This window comes from Herpailurus yagouaroundi, unplaced genomic scaffold (genome assembly GCF_014898765.1).
Source record: "Herpailurus yagouaroundi ecotype Mexico unplaced genomic scaffold, PumYag 164, whole genome shotgun sequence".
Lineage (NCBI taxonomy): Eukaryota > Metazoa > Chordata > Mammalia > Carnivora > Felidae > Herpailurus > Herpailurus yagouaroundi.
Genome location: NW_024412405.1, coordinates 48,298,384 through 48,310,445, shown reverse-complemented (window position 1 = coordinate 48,310,445; position 12,062 = coordinate 48,298,384). Strand labels below are relative to the sequence as shown.

Sequence of the window (12,062 nt, the reverse complement as noted above, 5' to 3'; positions counted from 1 at the left end):
GATAAGGTCAGCAGGGGCGCCTGGGTGGCTTAGTCGGTTAAGCGTCCGACTTCAGCCAGGTCATGATCTCGCGGTCCGTTGAGTTCGAGCCCCGCGTCAGGCTCTGGGCTGATGGCTCGGAGCCTGGAGCCTGCTTCCGATTCTGTGTCTCCGTCTCTCTCTGCCCCTCCCCCGTTCATGCTCTGTCTCTGTCTGTCCCAAAAATAAAATAAACTTTAAAAAAAAAAAAAAAAAAAAAAGATAAGGTCAGCAATAAAATGCATTATGTTCTATTGGACGATAGAGGAATGCACTCAACTCTGCCTGAGGGGCACAGAAATGGGTCCCAGAGAGGTTGACAGTCTCTGAAATAGAAAACGAAAGCTGTCCAGAAAGAAAAAGCAATGTACACAAAGACAATCTCTACAATCAGTGGTGTTTGGAGAACACAGGACATGGTTGGGACAGCCAGAAAGGGTTAGCAAATCAGTTTGAGGTTGCTATAGAGCAGTGGCAACTGTCCTTCTAGAGCCACCCTGTGCACTTCCCGTGTGCTCAAGATTATGATTCCCTGGATACAGATTGTGGCCCAGAAATCTGCAAGCCAAGTTGATTGGATTGATTTGCAGATGAGATCTGCAAATTATATTTTAATAAACACTAAGCGTTCATACATTCCAGTATGCCCAGGACAGCCTCACTTTTCACCTATTATCCCAGCATAACTAGCAATCATCTTACCATTCACTCTCAGAAGTATGCTTGTTTGCATGATAAATTATTACTGTCATTCCAGTCATACATGTGTACCATGAAGGTGCCCCAGGGACCACAGAGAAGGATATGGGGTAAAAGATGGTTTAAGGAGGGGAGGCTCTGGCCCTTTACCTGATGCAGTTGGATCAATGTCATTCATTGGGCTTCTGCTGGAGATTTCTTCTGAAGAACAAGTTCTGATACAAACAGAAATACAAATGGAAAGTCATTGAATGGTTTTAAACATACAATGACAATGCTCAGATGGATAGATGACCTTGATAGAAAGATTGGTCATAGACCATCTGGGTACCTGTGTAGACTACGAAGTAGAATTGGGTGATCCACAAAGGAAACCGTTCAGCTGTCCAATGGAAGCATGAAGGAGGCCCTAAATAAAATAATGAGATCACGAGAAATATGTGAGAAATTTCAAAACTGGCATGATGTGTTAATTAATTTTCAGGACTGGGGTGAAAGATGTGGGTGAGTTACGGACGACTCCCATGTGAACATACACCACTAAAGAAGAGACCCCAAGATACACTGCATGAATGCTCTATTATTTAACAGCTTAGGAAAATCTTCTGCAAAGGGCAAAGAGGATTTAGTGCAAAAGGCCAAATCTCTTGCCTACATATACAATAATGACAGCATTTATTCCACTTATAAAAATGTTCTTTTACCTTAAACTTTACTAAGCATTTTTAGATGGGCAGACTATACTCAAAAAAATAAAATTATAATGTTGAGGTCCAGACTCATAATGAAATAAAAATTTACTAGTGTTGTATATAAGTGTTTAATCATAATAGTAAACTGGGTGAATTCAGGATTTGGGGAGCTGAAGATTATAAAATTTTGAGGAATGTCTTATAAAAAAGAGTACCAAATCAGGTTTAGAACTAAATTTTTACTCAGGAAAAGAAGAATGTATAAATTATAAGTTTTAAAAATATGAAAACATCACAAACAAAACCTAGAAAATATATTTATTACCCACTTAACATCTTCCTATAATACCTTTTTCCATATAATTGGCTATATCCTTTTTAATCACCTCTCCATAAGACATGATTTTATATGATTTTCTATAGCATGGTTTATCAGGCTTTGCAATCTTTGCACTATTGCCATTTTGCACCAGGCAATTCTTTGGTGGGAGCAGCTGGGGGGAGGGGGGAAGAGGAGACAGCCTGCCCTATGAATTATAGGTATTTTTGCAGCATCTCTGGCCTCTACCCACTAGATGCCAGTAGCATCCCCCCAGTTGTGACCATCAAAAATGTCTCCAGACACTGTCAAATATTCCCTGTGAGGAAAAATATCACACCCAGTTGAAAATCACTGATCTGTAGAAAGAAGGGAAAGATAGTGCCTTAGTCAACTTGGGCTGCCTTAACAAAATGCTTTAGATGGAGTGGCTTAAACAACAGAAATTTTCTCACAGTTCTGGAGGCTATAAAGCCCAAAATCAAGGTTCTGACAGGGCTTGGTTTCTGGTGAGAGCCCTCTGTCTGGCTTTCAGCTAGCTGCCTTCTCACTGTGTCCTTACATGGCTGAGAGGCAGGACAGGAAACAAGAGAAAGAGAGAGCAAGCTCTGTGATATCTCCTCTCATGAGGATGCAAATCCTACCAACCCATTCTTATGACCTCATTTTTATTTTATTTGCCTTCCCATAGGCCCTATATCCAAATACAGTCATATTGATGGTTAGGGCTTCAACATATGAAATTTGGGGACAACAAATTCAATAGAAAATAGATAATAAGTAAGTCTTTTCTCTAGTATGGTTCAGTAAAAATAAATAAATAAATAATAATAATAATAATAATAGCATTTTGGAAAAGTTTCTATAAGCTTCACGACTCATTTGGTAATAGTTAATTTTATAATTGTCAAATTTGAGAAAATATCAAGTTTCCTTCATAAATAGCCTATAATACTTCAGGACATTCCAAGTTTTCTGGAACAATGATTAATCTTACATGCTTTTTTGAATTAATGATGCTTATTTACTAGTTTATCACAGATGCCCTCATTGGTATAGTATATTACAAGTTTTATGTTTCTGTTGTCAATGTCATATCAGCAAAATAATTAATAAGAAATATGCCTACGTCTAGTTGGGGCAAAAGGTATTTCAGACAGGGAAAAGATAATAAGCAAAGGTTTGCCCTAGGAATGAGAGAATCTGTATGGGTAGCGTGTGGTATGTAGGTAGGGTGGTAGTGGATGAGAACATTGGCAAAAACGCTCTGAAGTCAGGAGGGGAGGTGGAAAATATTGCAAGGTGCTGGCAAGTGACTAAAACTAGATGGCCGCAATCTGAAATTCGGGTTAAGGAGTCAAAGATTGGTTGATGGAGCACTAGGCATATAAAAAGGCAATATGATGTGGGTGAATATCATTAGCATCAGACCCATTAGCCAAACTTCAGTTTAAAGAAAGAGCTGACACAAACTCACCTGTGAAATCTTTAATGGTGTCAGTTCGTGTCCTCTGAGGTGGACACCAGGTTGAAATTCGATGTACAAGAGATTTCTTGAGGGAGAATGCCCATAGAAGATAAAAAAGAGAAAGGACAGAAGATAGAACCCTTCGAATGTGAGGAGGACCTGACACCTGCAGAAAGAAAGACAGAATGGAGGAGAACTGGCTGCAGGTCAGCTCTGAGAAAGTCGAGGCTCCAGGGCAAAGACAGCTTATTCTGCAATTGGCAGAAATGGGCCGGCTCTAGAACTCAGACCGTGCAGACTCATTGGCTAGGGCAGCCCTGGGAAAGCACGGTTTTGGTGTGATGCTGAAGGTGAGGAGGCTGGAGGAAGTATGGCAACAGGTTCTCTTGAAGGGATATCTGAGCTTTGCACCTTCAAGGCTGCCTACTAGCCATGGCTTACTCATAGAAGTAATTGCTATGCACATAAATCTGTGCCAGTAAACTGCAACTAAATGTATCTCACTCACATTCTACTTAGCCAGATCAAAAATACGTCCTGGCCCACTGCGACATGAGTAGAAATACGACAGATTGGAAGATGGAGTGAAATGACACAATGGGTATCATTGGTTGCAGTTAAAATATCTTACTTTTGCAAATTTACAAAATCATATGTCTCTGTGAACACATTGCTGAAGCCCCTGCCAGGGCATCGGAAGGGGCCCATGCAAACAAAGACCTGGAAATTTAAGATTCTTTAGCTTCACATAAATCTACTTCTGTTTCTAGGGGTGGTGGTGATTTTTTTATTGGACATGCACTAGCATGGAGACCTAATCCCACTCCCAAATCCCCAAAGCTCTCAGATCACTAAAACTAGCATAGAATGAGTAGATCTAGAAAAAACGAAAGAGCTGTCCCTCTTCTAGAATACAAAACCACCAAGTTCAGTTGGACCAGGGAGTTCTCATTTTTCAACTTGGTATAGAGGTCAAACTCTAAAGGTGGAGTGAGGAAGTTCAAGGTGGGGGCAGTTCTCAATATGATGTATATAAGAGCTCCAGATAAGGAAAGTCCACATAGGACAATGTAAAACAAAAATAACCAAAAGTGGGATGCAAACCCTGTTAAGGGGCCGCCAGGATCTAAAAGGGTGACCCAGAGCCATAGTCAACAGTTAGGGCTAGCCTCTCGACTTAGGCACTGGGGCAGAAGATTAAGGAGAACACCAAGAAGCCAGACCTCCTTGTCAGCAGCCTGACTTTATCAGTGCATCATGAGGGTGGGAAAACTGCATTGTGAAGTCACTATCCCCAGATGTCACTGGGGAGGAAGGAGCTGCTGAAACATTACGACCCATTCCCCTTCGGCCTAGGAATTGAGCCTGGGAAGACAGGCCTTTATTACCCATACCTAGGCAGAGCAGGGGAAGGAAGACAGGTAACGAATGGGGAATTACATCCATGCTGGGCATCCAAGCCTCAGAGCTCTAAATGTCCTAATAACCACCTCCAAGCTGTCAAGATACAAATAAAAGGAAAGCCTAGCCAAGATGAGACCCTGAGAGACATAGAAAAAGAGTTACCAGAGGAGGATACAAACAGCAATCGTGCGTGTGTGCACTAACACATGCACTTTACTGGTACAAAATGAGATGCAAGCAAGTCTGAAAATAATCCTGGAGGAGAGATCAAGAGGAAAATCAAGATAACAAGAGACATGGCAAAAAAAGAGACCTCAGGAGGGTCACAGACAAGTGGCCCTTTTGCAATTGCATCATTTGTATAAAATCCAGGTGTAAGCAGCAAAACCGGCACATCCCTCAGTTTAAAAATCTCTTTCTTAAACAGAGTTAATTTGTGTCCCAGGTTTCTGGTTATTGGTCTCATGTTACCCCTAAAAAATAATGTAGAACCTATGAGTGGGCTGAAGGAATTAAGGATTCTCTCCAGCTATAAATTATTTATCACCTTATTCCACTTTCTCTTTACCTTCATTGGGATGCTTCCAAATTGACAAAGAAACCTATTTACTGTTAATTGATTACCACTCTAAATTCATTGAGATTGCAGCAGTAACAAGCATTTCAAGTAGTTTGGCTGGGATTAGCTGTAGCACATCACAGAAGAGGAGGTGAGAGACGGCTACCACAGGTTCTCTCCACTGACAGTGGACTTCTAATTCCAAGTGCACATGCTTCGGAATTCAATACAACAGTCTTAGTTTGTCTGAAAGACAAGCTAAAGTATAGAGCTTCATCTTTGCAGCACAAATGATGGTCAATGGGAATTAAATCAGGAAGAAAAAAAGAGAACGGTTCTACTACACATTATTTTTTTTTTTTCAACGTTTATTTATTTTTGGGACAGAGAGAGACAGAGCATGAACGGGCGAGGGGCAGAGAGAGAGGGAGACACAGAATCTGAAACAGGCTCCAGGCTCTGAGCCATCAGCCCAGAGCCTGACGCGGGGCTCGAACTCACGGACCGTGAGATCGTGACCTGGTTGAAGTCGGACGCTTAACCGACTGCGCCACCCAGGCGCCCCATAAACTTACTAAAAATAGATTAAAAATTCTTGATAACCTATCTGTTGATAGCATTAGAAAAGGTTTTCATTTTTATTCAGTTCTGGCTTCCCAAATATAATAAACATGAAATTCTAAAGCAAATACATGCAACAGAATCTAGTGTTGCATGGGAATAAGGAAATATTCTACACCAAGGAAATGTGCTCTAAGGAGATGTATTTTATTTCACAATATTTTTCCAGAAATGACTTGTTCATATTATCCATTCAATACTAATGTTTTACTGTTGAAATTGCTATTCCCCAAAATTGAGAGTATTTCTTACCAAAGCCACAGTTACTTGTAATAAAGCCAGGGGTCAGGGGTGGAAGAGCAATCAAAGAAAAAAAATAGTTAAAATGAATATACTTAAGAACCTTGACTCAATCTACAAGAATGACAATTTCTGTCATAAATATTAACATCAATTTATTCATTCAACCAATATGAACTGAATTCCTGGCTCAAGCCAAACGTGATTCCAACGGTAAGCAAATCTGAGAAAAAACTCTGCCTCATGGACCATACATGCAAAGCAAGATGGAGGGTGTTGTGAGGAAAACAATAAACAAACTTATACAGTATTAAGCTGTGATCAGTGCTATGGAGGAAAGGGAGCTGAAGTACGGGGATAGGGTTGCCATTTTATAGTGAGTGGTCAAGAAAGACTTTGTGACCAGGTGATTATTTTAGCAGAAATGTCAAGGTGTAGAAAGAAGCTATTTGTCTATCTCGGAGAAGAGAATTCTACGCAGAAAGATTAGCAAGTAGAAAAGCCCTGGGGTGGCAGTTTGTTAGCATGTTGGAGGTATTAAAGTGGTTGGTGTGCTAGAGCAAAGAGGGTGTGAGAGAAAAGTCAGCGATGATGTCATCAGAGTTTGGATCAAGCAGGGTGTGGGCAACCACCATCCAGACTTTGCCTCTTCCCTTGTGAATGGACGGGTCTGGCTCCTCTGAAAAGAATGGGAACAAAGAAATCCGGAGGAAGGAGAGAGAGAAGTATTCAGGAGGTTATCAGAGTAGCCCAGGCAAAAGATGTTTCTGAGAGATTTCAGTGCCTCCACTTTGCAACAGTTCAAAGACAGGACTGACAGACCTCTGGGTGTCAATTTCCATAGAGAGGCAGAAGTTGAAGATAGCTGAGGTTCATGTCCTAGAGTTGCCATTTATTAAGAAGGGAAGACCGTAGGGGAAGGTGGGCAGATTTGAGGCAGGGAAATTAAGAGTTCTATTTTGATCATATCAAAATCGAGGTGACAATTAGCTATCCAAGGGGAGATATGCGTGCATGTGTGTGTGTCTCTTACTGGTCATATTACTGAGAAAAAAATCACTATTGCTGCTAGTAGGATTGAATCATGGATTCAATTAAAAAAAAAAAAAAAGCCAAAGGAGGAAATGCCTGAGGCATCAGAGAAACACTGAAGGACTATTGAACTGAAATAGCTAAAATGCCAAAATGTCACCAGCTGAATGATCTTAGGGTGTCAAACAACTTTTCAGGGGCCCAGAAGTCTCTCCTGTCTAAAATAAAGAAGGATGACTAAATTCCATGCATGAATGATTCAGCCCTTCCAAATTCAAAGAGGATGTAAATCCTCCCAAACTATTCCCCACAAATAGAGCCCTCTTATCCACCCCAGGAAAAGGAAAAAAAAAAAAAAAAGCTATTGTGTAGATGACAAGTCTCCTCCTTTGGGAACTTCACTTGTGTTAAGGCCAATCTTTGCAGAGGCTGCACAATGTAGAGTGAGAAATGTGCAAGCTTTCAGACTCAGCACGTTCCAATCCTGGCTCTTGTGGCAGGAGATCTGTAACCTCGCTCAGATCTCCCAAATTCTGCCCAAGAGTCCTTATTTACAAAAGAAACCATAGAATACTGTTCTCACAAAGTTGCTACAAAGGTATAAAAATTAAAGAATTTAACACCATGTAATGTGGTATATAATGAAATGGGATTTAGACTCCACTATATGATTTAGAATATACCATAATATTTAGTTCCCTCCTTTCTTTTTCCTATCTCCCCACTCCGCACTCCACAGCTTGAAGGAAGCTGGACGAGAACCAAGCCCTTTAGTGTCAGGATTTGATTAGTCACGTAGCTGAATGAGTGAGAGCTCTCTCAATGATATGAATTAATTTACACAGTGGGGAGGCCAAGAGAACTACGTTTTTAAGCATCTACTATATGCAAGGTATTTTGTAAACATTGCTCCAATTAATCTCCATAACAAATATACAAGGTAAATATTTTCATCCTATTTTATAAATAAGGAATTGGAGGCTCTAAAAGGTTAAGTAATTCAAGTAATTCACACAAGATCATGCAACCAGTAATTGTTCTCATCCATGCTTGATTCTGCAACGTCTTTCGCTCCCTTGATGCTGCTTCCCACCCTTGCTGGGTGCCTAGTGTTGTATTGAAACATGGTGGTGGGACCAGGTCTCCAGACTAAGAATAGCCTGTGAACATGACCTGTCTAGACTTATGCCTGTCTGTGCCTCTCTCTTCTCTGAGTCCCGCCTGCCACTGTGCTCTGTCTGTACTTCAGTTTTTATGATCAAAGCCCTTCTTTAAATCAATGTTATTCCTGATCAGTCATCTAAGCATGTCTGTAGCCAGCAGCCTGGCCTGCAAAGTGATCTCCTTTGACTACTGTTATTCAACTTTGTAGAAACCTAGAAGTCATCTTTAAGTTTTCCCCCTAAGTCACTGCTAACATCCAATCCATCATCAAGTGCTGGGTCTCTATGTCCAAAATATCTCTCAAATATCCCCACCTCTATTTCTGTAACCATTAACCTACTTCTGGTCACCACTAACCAGTCATCTGGATTTCTCCCATTTTCTCTCTTCCCCAAACCCAATCTATTCTCCACTTAAACAAAGTAAGATTTTAAAGTGGAAACGAATGATGCGTACCCCTTTCCTTTCCTTTCAAACAACGTCCTTAGCTTCTCACTTCTCCTCCAATAACATCCTTACCCTTTTCAGGAACATGCACTTACCCACAAGCCAGCATGACCTGGCTCTGGCTCTCATTTTTACCCTTCATGCACCAGCCACAGTGGTTTCCTTTCACTTCCAGGGGAGGCAAGGCTCCCTTTTCTCTGAGATGTCCTGCTCCATCCCTTCTCAGATGCCTCGTTCCTTGTCATCCTTCCAGTTTCTGCATACATGTTACCGCTCTATTTCTATACTCATTTCCATTGCTTTATAACAATTGCAGTTTGTAATTGCATCTAGTTGACTGCCAAAAGAAGAGCCTTCCAGGTAGAGGTAAGAGCAGCCACAAACATGTGCAAGGGTTCTGATCAGAGGCGAGAAAGAGCTATGTAGATTCAAGAAATACGCTGAAAAAAAATTTATTTTATTTTATTTAAAAAAAAATTTTTTTTAACGTTTATTTATTTTTGAGACAGAGAGAGACAGAGCATGAACAGGGGAGGGGCAGAGAGAGAGGGAGACACAGAATCGGAAGCAGGCTCCAGGCTCTGAGCCATCAGCCCAGAGCCTGACGCGGGGCTCGAACTCACGGACCGTGAGATCGTGACCTGAGCCAAAGTCGGACGCTTAACCGACTGAGCCACCCAGGCGCCCCCCCAAAAAATTTTTTTAACACAAACTTTATGCCAGACTGTGGACTCCATGGCGGCAGAGCCATCCTGTCTTATTCGCCAGTTTACCAAGCCTTATAGGAATAGTGCCTGATACTTAAGAGTCACCTGGTACACATGCAGGACACGACTTATCACCTTTGAAATCAAGTGTAGCAGTCACTCTGGACATTACTGATTAATATTTACTCAGTTTAATCTCTTTTTCTCAACGGCACAGAAAATAGGTGGCGTTCTAGGCAGAAACATGTATCTAACCACCTCACATACGCATGGTTTATTTGTAGTCACTGGTTCTTATCTGTGCATAATTTTGTTATCTTGGTTCAGACTTAACTTCCATTTAATGAATCCATGACTCATTTTTTTTTCTCTCTACTGTGACTCTCCCGAGGCTTTGTTTTCCATAGGCTGTGGGTTGATCTGAAATGTCATGTGGTCTCATCTTGACTGAAGTGTCATTCACAAAAATAAGTATCTTGGCATTTCCTTGTCTGAGCTGCTACCTTGACAAAGGCCTTACAAATATTTTATAAATATTTACTGATGGTATGATAAAAATCGTAGGATCTAATAAGCCTGCCTTTTTATTTAGTGAAATTTATTTCAGAAGTCTGCGTTTATTCAACCTAAAATTGTTATATGGATGATGAGATTTGCATTAATTTTCAAAAATCCCAGGTAAGAACTTATAAAGTGGTGAGTAGTACATTCAAAAATTATGCTCAGTTAAGAATAAGTCCAATGTGAACATTAAATGACAGTTTTGTTAAATGCCTATTTAATATCTATATCTGTGTTAAATTATTTCACATATATCTTTAGTCTTATAGAGAAGATATTATTATTTTTTTTTTTTAGAGAAGATATTACTATCCAACTTTTGCAAAAGAAAAAACTTAGGCTCACTGAGATCAAGACAATTTTTTCAGTGGCATAGAGCTAGTAACTCACAGAACCACAACTGGAATCTCATACAAGAGTCAATTTAATGAATGAAGATCTTAGTGTTTCAACTGTGTGTGGGGGGAACTAGAATGTAAGTAAAGATATCTAGCTTTTTAAAATTTTTTTAAAGTTTATTTATTTATTTTGAGAGAGAAAGAGAGAGGGAGAATGAGCACAAGCAGGGGAGGGCCAGAGAGAGAGGGAGAGAGAGAATCCCAAGCAGGTTCCACACCGCCAGTGCAGATTCCAATGTGGGGCTCGCACCCATGACCAGGATACCGGGAGATCATGACCTGAGCTGAAATCAAGAGTCAGATGCTTAACCGACTGAGCCATCCAGGTGCCCCAGATATCTAATTTTTTAAATGATCAGACTCATCACCCATTGCAGCACTAATACTGCAGAAAAAAAAAAAACAAAAACAAACAAACAAACAAAAAAAACCTCTAAATTCTCTGTGGCTTACAGCCATAAGCATTTGTGTCTTTTCATTTATGGCCCTATGTGCCAACTGAGTTTGGGTGACCTTGGCTGGTCTCACTTAAATTGTTCTGTGTTTGACTGGACTCCAACTGCAGGTAAAGTTCAGGTCTGTTCTTTTTTGTTTGTTTGTTTGTTTTCCCATTATTTTGAGGCAAGAAGTACCTGGGGCAGGCAGCAAAGCACAAGAGACTAAACCAAATGGCAACAAATGGAAACACACTTAAAGTTTCAGCTTACTTCTACATTTCATTGGCCAAAGCAAGTCACATGGCCAGGTCCAAAATTAAGTGGACAAGGAATTCTACCTAATAGACTATGTGAGGTACTATAATAATACATAGTAAAAAGCATGTATGTGTATACCTATAATATGAAGAAAGTGAAGAAATGGAAACAATACTACAATCTATCACAGCATTCATACTTTCTAGTCTTTGAATTCAAGGAACAATCTTGGACCCAGTTAATTAAAAGTGATATAAAATGAATAAATTAGATCAAACCTTTTAAAATTAATTTACTGACAAAAATGCTTTCTCTAAGACATGTGTTTATGTATAAACCTAAAGATAAATGGGTACAACTGTTTCGAGAATATTATGAAAAAGAATATATCAAAAATAGAAACTAGCAGTTCCAAAACTCCCATAAGCAAAGAAAAATTGATGAACAGTAAGAGTCATTTTTAAACCTGTCATATTAACAGCCATTAGCTACTAAAATTTATCATTAGGTATTAGTTTATAGGTCTCACCAGTAGAAAGATACTAAAGATCAATGCAAAAATAATAAGATTCTATTTAATATGATGGGCTGAAGGAAAGTGTTCAATTCATGAGTATGGAAAAGGCTAGGAAATATCTTGATAAAGTTGTTCATATTGCACTGTCTCTGAAAAATGTAAGAAAGCTACAATTTATAAAAGATGATCAAAGATCTTAGGTAACATGTTTAAATGCTAGAAATGAAGAGAGAAAGAAAGAAACACAAGCACAAAATCACTCAGTCTCTTAGGCCAATGAAAGTAAGAGCAAAAATTATAGAAGCAAAAACCTCACAAAATGTTAATATGAATACCTTTAATTGAATCACATTTCATGTCTGTTGTTAAACTAAGAATAAACAAACAGATAAGTGAAAATATTTATCATTGCCATTCGGTGAACATCATTTCAGACATATTGTGCACATCCCATCTGTATAAGAGAAAGGAGGAAGGAAGGAAGGAAGGAAGGAAGGAAGGAAGGAAGGAAGGAAGGAAGG

General features: G+C 39.7%; 1 long non-coding RNA gene across 7 annotated transcripts in view; it reads right to left on the bottom strand.

Moving 5' to 3' along the window:
- Positions 1–238: 238 nt before the first annotated feature.
- Positions 239–12,062, bottom strand: part of LOC121037880 (uncharacterized) — a 157,119-nt gene continuing 145,295 nt past the window's right edge. For 5 of the 7 annotated variants that reach the window (XR_005794039.1, XR_005794037.1, XR_005794038.1 and 2 more), the window contains 3 exons: positions 1,049–3,362; positions 868–932; positions 239–344 (listed from right to left, as the gene is read on the bottom strand). This is a non-coding gene — a long non-coding RNA (uncharacterized LOC121037880). The remainder of the gene's footprint in view (positions 345–867; positions 933–1,048; positions 3,363–12,062) is intronic. The other 2 variants (XR_005794040.1, XR_005794041.1) reach the window with 2 other exon arrangements.